The following is a 13,224-nucleotide window of genomic DNA, read 5'->3' on the forward strand; positions in this document are numbered from 1 at the left end:
TGGGAACTTGAAATAATCACTGACCAACAGATTATGATGGAACCACACAAGCTCAGTTTCACTTACATATGACCACGAGTGGAGGCCATGCCTGTCCCCCAGGATGACCACTGGGGTGCTGGACTTGGATGTCGTTGAGATGCCTGACCAGGCTTTTCCCTTGGGAAATCAGTTTTTGGTTTGTAAGCAGACTTTAATTTCTGTTACAGAGATACATGGAATTCTGATATGTGAAACCTCATTGCAGGAAACCACGTGAGAAGAAGCAGGACCCTGACCTTACTGAAGGTAAAAGGAGCCCAGATGACCATTAGCAAGGCCAGTGCCTGACAGACACCCAAACCCTTAAGAGGATGCATGTGTTTGACTCAGCAATTCTTATTTCAGGAATTTACTCTGAGAAAATGTTTAAACTTGAGGAAAGGTTTTGTTTTTAGCATCTTGAACCCATCTTTGTTTATGAAGAGAAAATGGCAGTGGCATAAATGCTCCATTGTAGGGGAGTGATTAGCCATTCAGAAGTCAATGAACTAAACAACATACAAGCAACAAAAGCTCAAAGCAGTGCAGGTAAAAGAGATTGCCTTGCAAGCCTGAGTTCAATCCCTGGGTTCCACTGTGGAGGGAAAAACCAGCCTCACAGACACACTGTGGCCTGGGGCGCCCACACTCACAAATCACAAACACTCACACAAAACCTATTAGGGGGAAATCAAGGTTTCCTTCTTGGGTTCTTGGTCTTGTTAATTTAAAAAAAAAAAAAGTTGAGATCAGAAGGAAGCTCAGGGATCATTTTATTAGAGTTTCAGAGAAAAATGATGAGGCAGGCAAGGTATAAATCACAGCAGCTTCCAGAAGGAGAGACATGGAGAAGAGGAGAGAAAGTTACGCCTTTGAGTTAGGACCCAAGGACACAGGCAAATTCAGCAGTGGATTTCAACAAGCAATGTGTGGGTTGGGAGTGGAGGTCTTCAGAGAAATGGAGTCTAGTGTGTCAGGAGCCCTTGGTCAGTATTAAAAAAAAAAAAAAAAAAAGAAATAGGAAAAAGGGAAAAGTTACAGGCTTAAGGAATTTTATTTATTCATCATTTATTTTGGGTGTAGGTGTGTTTTGTTTGCATGCATGTCTGTGCAACCAAGGTACATGCCTGGTGTCCATGGAGGCCAGAAGAGGGTGCTAGATCTGGTGCCAGGCCAGAAGAGGGTGCTAGATCTCTCTGAAACTGGAGTAGAGACCATTGTGGGCTGCGACTTGGGTTTACTGGGAATGGAACCCAGGTCCTCTGGAAGAGCATCCAGTGTTTGTAACCCTGGACCCCCTAAGCTACAGTTTCCCTGTTAGAACTAAGAAAATTGGGCAGGTTTAGCAGTGCTGAGGGGTGAAAGCTCTGTAAATACAAACATTATCCTCTGAGGAAATAATTATGCCTCCCAACTTAGCATATCTTCTGGTGAGTCAGATTTCCTGTGGAATGGTCTCTTGGCTGGATGACTGGCAAGTGACATTATCTGTAACATTCTAATCTTATCTAAGTTCTCAGATAGAACTCAGATAGAAATCCTGTTTGCTCAAGCCTTGACTGCAGGGCTGTCTCTAGTAGCTAGGAAACCAATAAATACACAGTGGGAAAATGAGAATCGTTTACTCTTGCAGGAAACCCAGAGACTTGTGTCTCTGTCTACTATTACCCTGCTATGTCCCTGTACTGCCCATGGCTGTGCTGGCTGAGGCAGCTCAGAGGTGGGGTACTTTCCTGGTATACAAAAGGTCCTGGACTCACTGCTTAACACCCACCCTGGACTACTGAAGGGACTAAGGACTTGGTTAGTTCAAGTGTGTTAGGCAAAATAGAGGACCTGGGCTCGATCCCTAACAGCCACCCCAGTATATTGCAGGTATATGTACATTTATGCATATGTCTATGTCTGTCTATATCTATGTCTATGTCTCTGTCTCTATGTCTGTATCTATGTCTATGTCTTTGTATGTCCATGTCTATATCTATATAGGCTAATGGGACAATGCAACATTTTAACTTAGAGAAAAATAATTGATAAGATAAATTATGTAGCAACTATAATAATAATTATGTTCTACTAATATAATAATAGAATAGGGAATAGTATAGAGTAGGAGGTTCCAAAGATTAATACGAAAGACAGCGACAGTGGAAGACTGGAAGTCCTTCCTGACCTAGGCTTCATTTCAACCAAAGGAGCATGCTGAAGAAGAGCTAGCTTTGTGAGAACACTGGGAGAGGAAAATATTATGTGAAGTGTCATGCAGAGCTGTCCCTTTCCTCTCTTGGGTCTGGGTCACAGTCCAGGCAGCATTCTTAGCTGATTAGAATGTCTCCTTTAATAAACTATCTCCTTGCCTGTAAGCATCCCTGTGCTTCATACAACCCACTGTAAAGACATATAAGATCTTGGGAAGCGCAGTGGCTGCCTGCCAGAGTAAAATCCTCCCTTGCATCTGGAGTTTGTAAGCAAGGGTGAGTAAAACCACTGAACTGGACCACCCATGGGTAAAAAAAAGTTTGTTTGGGAAATTAAAGTGCCAGGTGTTCACTTGTAGGCCAGGGAACAGTGGCACAGAAAAAGCCATGTCAATCTTAAGGGAATAGGGAGGAGAGGTGTGGCTCAAAACAGCCTGAGAGTTAGTGCAGGCTTTGGTGTTCCGTTAACAGGAACTAGATGTCTGTGTCCCAGGTAGGTGACTGTTAGGGACAGCTGGATAAAGGAAGTGGTGATTTTCCTGGTAAACAGAAAGGTGCCTTTGAGGTTCCTGAGGGATGCTGAATTTACCCTCTGGTTTACTCAATAAACTTCTGTTTCCCTGGCCAGAGTCCTGCCTGAGATAGGACATGGTTATTGGCACTACCACTGTGGGGGCCACTGTGGACCTAACACAGCTTACACACAGAGCACTACCTCTGAAAAGTGAACAGAAGAGAAGGGTTTTAAAGAAAAGGGTGATTTTAACACATTTTCTCTACGAGGCTATGGGATTTTGTGTATATTTTTCTCTAACATGCATGGCAAATATGTGCCCACATCACAACAATGGGGCCATTATTCACATGTGGGACAGGTCTTGGTGATACAAACTGTGTAGCATCCTGTAGGCTGATGTGGTCTGTCTGTTTTTAAGCTCTTGGCCTTTAATTCAAACAACTGAAAACAAAGGCTCTAAGATTTTCAAAAGAAGCAAATAAGTTCATCTGGAGCAAAGTGAAGCTACAGATTAGAGCAGGATACACTGTCAAGATGGACAAATGGCTGTGTGAATCAGAGTTCTGACACACCCTGATTATTGATTGGGCTTTCACTCATGGGGTTGAGGAAATGAGGGGTCGAGTTACAAGAAAGGAGACAGGTACTTTGTTTTGTCTGACAGGCTGAATTTAACCAAGCCTTTAGTCCCTGAGCATGTCCTTCACAGAACACATCTGACTTTCTTCATATGCATATGTAGTTATGCAAAAGATAAGATGCTCAATAGGGAACTTTCTATAAACGTGAGAAAGTAGTTTTACTTTCCTGCATATGCACCTCAAACCAGTGAGCAGGTGAGATCAGCCTGTCCATTCTCCCTTCCTAATGCATTGGTGCCACACCTGACTAGAGACTGCCTGCACTTGACTGTCCAAAAGAGGAAAGAAAAAAATCCAAAAGCCCAGAAAGTGGCCCAATGAAAGTGGCAGGGTGTCTGTGGTATATGTAGGTTACTACAAGAAGGAGATGTGCACAACCCAAACCAAAGAGGGTCCCAGGATTAACACCTTCCTGTGGCACCTGCCTCAGCCACAAGTTCTAGACCAGCATGGAATACATAGCATAATTCTATCTCAGAATAACAAAGAAACAAAGGGTGGGCAGAGCCTTTATGGATGGAAACAGGCCTATTTTTCTTTTTCATAGCTGGTCCTCATGGCCTAGTCCACTTGTTTGAGACACAAGTCAACACAGCAATTATTTCTTCTTAGTCCCTTTGTTTTGACATATGGGGCAGGGGCATGAGTGTGTGTATCCCCATGTCCATGTGGAAGTGAGACGACAACTTGTGGGTGTCAGTTCTCTTCTTTCACCATCCTGGGATTAGCTGCAAGTGTTTTTACCCTCTGAGCCACCTCATGGGACCTAAATTCATGTTCTTTATAGCAAAGCATTGCTATCTCCATTATCTGTTTTCCTTTCTCTTTTAGAAGATGGCCGAGCACGGGGAGGCCTCTGAGGAGCCAGTTACTGAGTTTGATTATGATCATCTCCATGAGCTCTCTGCTCTTCTCGGTGTGGATGCAGTGCAGCTGGCCAAGAGCCAAGATGAAGAAGAGCACAAAGCAGGAAGGAAAATGAAGAAAGGTTTTAACTCACAGATGCGCAGTGAAGCCAGGAGATTAAAGACTTTTGTGACCTATGACCCATATAGCTCATGGACACCTCAGGACATGGCAGCTGCTAGGTTTTACCTTACTGAGGTGAAACCTGGGGTGCAGTGCTTTTGCTGTAGCTTAATCCTCTTTCACACCAGCCTCAGGAAATTTCCCATAGAAATCCACAAGAAAGTTCGTCCTGAATGTGAGTTACTGTTGGGCAAAGATGTTGGTAACATTGGCAAGTATGACATAAGGGTGAAGAGTCCAGAGAAGATGCTGAGAGGCAGCAAAGCACAGTACCATAAAGAGGAGGCCAGGCTGGAATCCTTTGAGAAGTGGCTGTTTTATGCCCATGGGACCTCGCCACGTGGACTCTCCGCAGGCGGCTTTGTCATTACAGGTAACTAACGGGGTCCCATTTTGTGAGGTTTTCTGTGGTGGTTAAGGGTTAGGTTCCATTTTGTGGGCAGTAAAATGTTGCTGTTCTTTACATATAGACCTTAAGAGTACCGGCAGTGGGCTTAGTGTGTAGCTGAGTGCTAGATCACCTAGTAGGACCTCCAAAGCCCTGGGGTGTGTCTATGGAGGATGGCCATGGCTGGGATGGGAGGTCGAGACTCAGGAGTGGGTCATATAGGGCAGTGGGATGTGGCCAAGGATTCAGCCAGAGGGGACATGGAAGAGCAAGCATGCTGGGGTCTGTGTTGCTCTGGTTCAGTATGATCAGCTCCAAGACACACCTGGTGCCATCGCTTCCCTGCATCTGTAGGTGAAAGGGACACTGTGCAGTGCTTCTCCTGCGGTGGATGCCTGGGAAACTGGGAAGAAGGAGACAATCCCTGGAAGGAGCATGCCAAGTGGTTCCCCAAGGAAGTGGATCGTATTTCATGATTAAACGTTTTAATGTTTTATAGAGCAAAATAAAACTAGAGATAAAAGAGCCACATTGTTGGGGTATTCCCTTGAGTTCTGATCTTCCTCCTATCCTATACGAGGTCACCCCAGAACTTTTTAAGTGGTCACATAGTGATAAGTTTGAATCACATGAACTTAGCTTTTTCTTCTATTTATAAAGTTATTATTATTATTTTTTTGCTGGATTATTGAGTGATTTTATTGGCTTGATCCATAAAGGATATTTTTAATACATTCTTATTTTTTTAATCATCCTTATAACCACTACTTTTTTTTGCCTTTCTTTGTCTAATTTTTATTTTTTATATTAATTACAGTTTATTTACTTTGTATCTCAGCTGTAGCCCCTCCCTCATTCCCTCCCAATCTCACCATCCCTCCCTCCTTTCCTCCCTGTCCCTCTCTAAGTCCATGGTAGGGGAGGTCCTCCTCCCCTTCCATCTGACCCTAGCTTATCAGGTCTCATCAGGACTGGCTGCAATGTCCTCCTCTGTGGCCTAACAAAGCTTCTCCTCCCTGGGTGGGTGGGTGGGGGTTGTCAAAGAGTCAGCCATTGAGTTCATGTCAGAGACAGTCCCTGTTCTCCTTACTAGGGAAACCCACTTGGATGCTAAGCTGCTATGGGCTACGTCTGGGCAGGGGTTCTAGGTTATATCCGTGAATGGTCCTTGGTTGCAGAATCAGTCTCAGACAAGGTGACTGTATCCAGATATATTTGGTCCTTATGGTGCTTCCATCCTCTCCAGGTCATACTTACTCCCTCTTTTTAAATATGATTCCCTGGACTCTGCCCAAGGTTTGGTTATGAGTCTCAGCATCTGCTTTGATATACTGCCAGGTAGAGTCTTTCAGACGTCCTCTATGGTATGCTCCTGTCCTGTTTCTTGTTTTCTCCTACTTCCAATGTCCATCCGATTTGTCTTTCTAAGTGAGGTTTGATCATCTTACCCCGGAACCTCCTTCTTGTTGAACTTCTTTAGGTGTACAGATTTTAGTAGGTTTGTCCTATCTTATAGGCTTAGTATCCACTTATAAGTGAGTATATACCGTTTGTGTCTTTCTGCTTCTGGGATACCTAACTCAGGATGATCTTTTCTAGATCCCACTATTTGTCTGCAAATTTCATGATTTCCTTGTTTTTAATTGCTGAGTAGTGTTCCATTGTGTAAATGTACCACAATTTCTGTATCCATTCCTCTGTTGAGGGACATCTGGGTTGTTTCCAGGTTCTGGCTATTATGAATAAAGCTGCTACAAACATGGTTGAGCAAATGTCCTTGTTGTGTATTTGAGCATCTTTGGATATATGCCTAGGAGTGGTATAGCTGGATCTTGAGGAAGCACTATTCCTAATTGTCTGAGAAAGCACCAGATTGATTTCTGAAGTGGTTGTACAAGTTACATTCCCACCAGCAATGGAAGAGGGTTCCTCTTTCTCCACATCCTCTCTACCATGTGTTGTCACTTGAGATTTTTATCTTAGCCATTCTGATGGGTGTTAGGTGAAATCTCAGGGTTGTTTTGATTTGCATATCCCTGATGGCCAAGGAAGTTGAGTGTTACTTTAGGTGTTTCTCTGCCATTCTATAGTCCTCTACACAGAATTCTCTCTTTAGCTCTTTTTTGTTTACTTGATTTGTTGATTTTTAACTTCTTTATTTCTTTATATATTCTGGATATTGGTCCTCTGTCAGATATAGGGATGGTGAAGATCCTTTCCCAGTCTGTAGGCTGTCATTTTGTTTCTGATGACAGTGTTCTACAGAAGATTTTTAGTTTGATGAGATCCCATTTATTGATTGTTGCTCTTAGAGCCTGTGCTGTTGATGTTCTGTTCAGGACATCTGTGTTCTCTGACAATGAGTTCTAGGCTCTTCCCCACTTTTTCTTCTCACCAATTTAGTGTGTCTGGTTTTATATTGAGGTCTTTGATCCACTTGGACTTTAGTGTTGTGCAGGGTGATAAACATGGATCTATTTTCATTTTTCTGCATGTAGACATCCAGTTGGACCAGCACCATTTGTTGAAGATGCTGTTTGTAGTACAGCTTGAGATCAGGGGTGGACATACCTCTAGATGATCTGTTGTTGTACAGGATCATTTTGGAGATTCTGGGTTTTTTGTTTTTCATAGGAAGTGGAGAATTTTTCTTTCAAGGTCTGTAAAGAATTATGTTGGTGTTTGGATAGGAATTGCATTGAATCTGTATATTGCTTTTGGCAGGTTGGCCATTTTTACTATGTTAATCCTACCGATCCATGAGCATGCGAGATCTTTCCATCTTCTGATATCCTCTTCAATTTCTTTCTTCAGAGATTTGAAGTTTTTTTCAAAGAGGTCTTTCACTTGCTTGGTTAGAATCACACTGAGGTACTTTTATATTTTTAGTGGCTATTGTGAAGGGTGTTGTTTCCCTAGTTTCTTTCTTGGCCCTTTTATCTTTGTTATACAGGAGCGGTTCTGAGTTTTTGAGTTAATTTTGTATCCAGTCACTTTGATGAAGGTGTTTGTCAGTTGAAGGAGTTCTCTGGTTGAACTTTTAGGGTCACTCATGTATACTATCATATCATCTGTGAATAGTAATACTTTGTCTTCTTCCTTTCTGATTTGGATCCCCTTGATCTCTTTTATTTGTCTTATTGCTCTAGCTAGGACTTCAAGTATAATGTTGAAGCGATATGGAGAGAGTGGGCAGCCTTGCCTTGGCCCTGATTTCAGTGGGATTGATTTAAGTTTCTCTCTGTTTAGTTTGATGTTGGCTGTAGGCTTGCTCTATATTGCCTTTATTTTGTTTAAGTATGTACCTTGTATCCCTGGTCTCTCCAAGACTTTAATCATGAATGGTTTTTTGATTTTATCAAATACTTTTTCAACATCTAAGGCAATGATCATATGGTTTTTCTCATTCAGTTTGTTTATATTGTGGATTACAGTGATGGATTTCTGTATATTGAATCACCCTTGCATGCCTGGGATGAAGCCTACTTGGTCATGGTGGATGATTTTTTTTGTGTTCTTGGATTCAGTTTGCAAGTAATTTATTGAGTAGTTTTACATCAATGTTCACAAGAGAGATAGGTCTGAAGTTCTCTTTTTTTGTTGGGTCTTTGTGTGGTTTAGGTATCAAGGTGACTGTGGCTTCATAGAATGAGTTTGGTAATGTTCCTTCTGTTTCTATTTTGTCAAATAGTTTGAAGAGAATTGGAGTTAGCTCTTCCCTGAAGGTCTGGTAGAATTCTGCACTGAAACAATCTGGCCCTGCCTTTTTTTTGGAAGGAAGACTGTTGATGACTGCTTCTGTTTCCTTGGGGCATAGAGGACTTTTCAATCTTTCTGCCTGATTTCTATTTAACTTTGGTAAGTGCAATCTATCAAGAAAATTGTCCATTTCATTTAGATTTTCAAGTTTTGTTGCATATAGGCTTTTGTAGTCAGACCTAATGATTGTTTGGGTTTCTTCAGTGCCTGTTGTTATGTCCCTCTTTTAGGTTCTCTATGCCTTTTAGTTAGTTTGGCTAAGGGCTTGTCTATCTTGTTGGTCTTCTCAAAGAACCTGCTCTTGGTTTCATTGATTCTTTGAATTGTTTTATTTGTTTCTAATTTATTGATTTCTGACCTGAGCTTGAATATTTCCAGCTGTCTACTACTCTGGTGTGTTTGCTTCTTTTTTTTTTCCTAGGGCTTTCAGGTGAGCTATTAAGTTGCTTGTATAGGATGTTTCAAATTTCTTCTTGCAGGCACATAGTGCTATGAGCTTTCCTCTCGGCACTGCTTTCATTGTGTCCCATAAGTTTGGATATGTTGTACCTTCATTTTCATTGAATTCTAGGAAGTCTTTAATTTCTTTCTTTATTTCTTCCCTGACCCAGCTGTCATTGAGTAGGGAGTTATTCAGTTTTCATGAATGTGTAGGCTTTTTGCTATTTCTGTTGTTGTTGAGGTCCATCTTTATTCCATGGTGATCAGACAGGATACAAGAGATTATTTCAATCTTCTTGTATCTGCTGAGGCTTGCTTTGTGACCAACTATATGGTCTATTTTGGAGAAGGTTCCATGAGGTGTTCAAAGAAGGTATACTCTTTTGAATTTGAGTGAAAAGTTCTGTAGACATCTATTAGGTCCATTTGATTTAGGAGCTCTGTAGGTGCCCTTATTTCCCTGTTTAGCTTCTGTGTGGATAATCTGTCCCTTGGTGAGAATGGAGTGTTGAAGTCTCCACTATTAAGGTGTTGGGATGGATGAATGATTTTAGCTTTAATAATATTTCATTTACAAATGTAGGTGGTCTTGTAGTTAGGGCATAGAAGTTCAAAATTGTGATGTACTCCTGGTGGAATTTTCCTTTGATGAAAATGAAGTACCCCTCCTCATCTTTTTTGATTATTTTTGGTTGAAAGTCTATTTTATTAGATATTAGGATATTAGTTACCCCCAGCTTGTTTTCTGGGTCCATTTGCTTGAAAAACATTTTTTCTAGCACTTTACTCTGAGGTAGTGTTTATCTCTGTTGCAGAGGTGTGTTTCTTGGATGCAGCAGAAGGTTGTATCCTGTTTCTGCAACCATCCTGTTAGTCTGTGTCTATTTATTGAAGATTTGAGTCCATTGATGTTGATGGATAATAGTGACCAATGACTGTTAGTTCCTTTTATTGTGGAATTGGTGGTCTTACTGTGATTCTTTGCTTGTTTTCTTGTAATTTTGTTGGGAAATTATCTGTCTCATCTGTTTTCTTGAGTGTAGTGTTTTCATTGGATTGGAGTTTTCCTTCTAATATCTTCTGTAGGGCTGGCTTCCTGTGTAGATATTGCTTAAATTTTGTTTTGTCATGGAATGGTTTGTTTTCTCCATCTATGTTGATTGAAAGCTTTGCTGGGTATAGTAGTCTGGGTTGGCATCTGTGGTCCCATAAAGTCTGCATGACATCTGCCCAGGCCCTTCTGGCTTTCATAGTTTCTGATAAGAAGTCTTGTGTGTTTCTGATAGGTCTACCTTTATATGTTACTTGGCCTTTTTCCCTTGCTGCTTTTAATATATTTTCTTTGTTCTGTAGATTCAGTGTTCTGACTATGATGTGACATGAGCAGTTTCTTTTCTGGTCTAGTCTATTTGGTGTTCTATAGGCCTCTTATATGTTTCTGGACATCTCTTTTTTTAAGTTGGGAAATTTTTCTTCTATGATTTTCTAGAAGATATTTTCTGGATCTTGGAGCCTGGTATGGACTTTTTTGTCTGTTCCTATTATTCTTTGATTTCGCCCCTCTTCACAAGAAAATCATAACAATCAAAAAACTAGTATGACCAAAAAAAAAAAAAAAAAAGGAGTGTGTTTTGTGTTGGCAAGTATTCCTGGGCATAGGCCTGCCCTGAAGTGTGTGGTTATACCCAGGGACACTGCACTGGAGACTGATTGTCCCCTCATCAGCAGGGATCAGTTGGAAATAGCTTCTTGGTTAGGGTCCTTGTGTCCACTTCCCTGCTCAGTGCTGGGTCTCCATCTGGCTGGGACCTACTCAGGTCTTGTGTTTGCAAGTATTCTTCCTGACAGTATTAGTGACGTATAAAGTCCAATAATTTGAGAGGTTTTATCAAAAGGTTTTTGCAGTGTAGAATATCTCTGTTTATAGAGTTTTTTTAATAAAGAAAATTTTCTTTTATTTAAATTCATTTACATTACATCATAAGGGTGACCCTTCCCTCCTCTCCTCCCAATCTCCTCTCCCCCTCCTTTCTTCTTCCACTCTCCCTTTTCTTCCAGAAAATGAGAGTCCTCTTCCCTTTTATCAGCCCTCCCCAAGACATCAAGTCACATTAGGACTGAGCATATCCTCATCCACCGAGGCCAGGAAACGCAGTCCTGCCACGGGGAGCTGATCCAAACCAGGCGATAGAGTCTATATTGGAAGTTGTCTCTCTGTGTGTGTGTTTTATTGATTCTAATTCTGTTTTTATGCCTTGCACCATTTCCTTCATCTTTTTGAAGGTAGATTCCTGTCTCTGTATGATGGCCTCAATTATTTTGGTTTGTTTCCTCTCTATATTCCAGTAACTGTGCCAATACTTGTGCCTCTTTTTGTTTGGCTATATTTGACTGTGTTAGAAGTTTTCTCTGTGTGTGTGTGTGTGTTTTATTGATTCTAATTCTGTTTTTATGCCTTGCACCATTTCCTTCATCTTTTTGGATGTAGATTCCTGTCTCTGTATGATGGCTTCTATTTTTTTGTTCATTTTCTCTCTATATTCCAGTAATTGTGCCTCTTTTTCTTTGGCTCTATTTGACTATGTTTCTTTGAGAGCTTTGGTCATTTCCTCTTTATTTGCCTCCACTTGTGCGGCCAATTCTTTGAGAAATGTGTTCATTTCCTCTTTAACTGTCTCTATTTGTATGGTATTTCTCTGAGAGATCTGTTTGTTTCCTCTTTATGTGCCTCTAATAACTGGATAAGCATAGCTTTACAGTCATTTTCCTGTGTCTTAGATGGATTGGATAGCCATTGATTTGGGGGGTTGCTGGTGAAGCCCTAACATCCTGATTTTTGTTGGATGTGTTCTTTCTCCGACCTCTGGCCATTTGCTTATCTGTAACTGTCACTGTTTTTTCCTGGATTCTGCAGTTCAGACTATACAGTCTTTCTCTGGAGTCTGGAGAATTCTTCAGGAAGATGAGAGAGGTCCAGTGGTTTCAGCATGTGCATTGGTGTTTCAGCTGTACCTGTAGGAGGAAAGTCCGAGGGTGCAGCAGGACAAGTTTGAGCTTGGAGTCTTCTCCTTCAATTTCTATTATTCTTAGGATTGGTCTTTTGCTATTGTCTCAGATTTCACAGATGTTTTGTTTCAGGAATGTTTTATATTTAACATTTTCTTTGGCTGATGAATCAATTTCTTCAATAGTATCTTCTACAGCTGAGATTCTCTCTTCCATCTCTTGTATTCTGTTGGTGATGCTTTTCTCTGTAGTTTCTGTTCTCTTCCCTAGATTTTCCATCTTCAGGATTGCCTCAGATTGTGTTTTCTTTATGGCTTCTATTTACCTTTTTAGGTCTTGAACAATTTTATTCTTTTCTTTCTCCCATTTGTCTGTTTTTTTTTTTTTTTTCTGTGTTTCTTTGAGGGATTTATTCAATTCCTTTACCTGTTTAATTGTATTTTCCTGAATTTCTTTGAGGGATTTATTTACTTCTTTTAAGGCCTTAATCATTTGTTTTCACAACCTCAGATTTAAGATTGTTTTCTTGTGCTTCTGGTGTGATAGTATCCCCAGGACTTGCTGTGGTAGGATAGTTGGGTTTGGGTGATTCACGTGGCCCTGGGATTTGTTGCTTGTGTTCTTGCACTGATTCTTAGTCATTTGGTTGACTTTGGTATTAGCAGGCCTGGTGGTCTCTGATGGTAGCAGGTCTCTGGAGTTATAGGTGGAAATCTTGGTCCCAGATGGCCTCAGTCTTCTGGTTTTCCTACTCCTCCCTGATCCATGCGGGTCTGTTACTCCCTGATCCTCGATGCTGCTCTCTGATCAATGCTGATCTCCAAGGCCACAGATCGGAGTGTTCCTGGGAAATGGCACAGGCCCAGGGAACTGAGGTTTAGGGCTCACAGGGAAGTGGAGCTCAAGCACTCTGGGCTGACCTCAACATTATTGCTGGCAGGCTCTGGCAGGCCAGTAGATGGGGAAGGGTGTGGGAGGTTTCACCTGCTACTCTCTGATCTGTGGTGGTCTCTAGGGCTGCAGATTGGTGCGGATCTGTGTGAGATGATGTATCATTCCCTGATTGGCTGCTCACCCATGGTGTGAGATGACATATCATCCCCTGATTGGCTGCTCACTCATCACCCCATATGACGCCCCGGGCTGGGCTTGTGACTTGGCGCGCTATTGTCGAACGGTCATGTTCTCTAGGACATGTTTACCAGTTTTGAGGGCGGAAGCCAG

The 13,224-nt window shown here is 41.6% G+C and overlaps 1 pseudogene; it reads left to right on the forward strand.

Moving 5' to 3' along the window:
• Positions 1-215: 215 nt before the first annotated feature.
• Positions 216-13,224, forward strand: part of LOC132646062 (baculoviral IAP repeat-containing protein 1a-like) — a 48,634-nt pseudogene continuing 35,625 nt past the window's right edge.

Source organism: Meriones unguiculatus, chromosome 6, assembly GCF_030254825.1.
Source record: "Meriones unguiculatus strain TT.TT164.6M chromosome 6, Bangor_MerUng_6.1, whole genome shotgun sequence".
NCBI lineage: Eukaryota > Metazoa > Chordata > Mammalia > Rodentia > Muridae > Meriones > Meriones unguiculatus.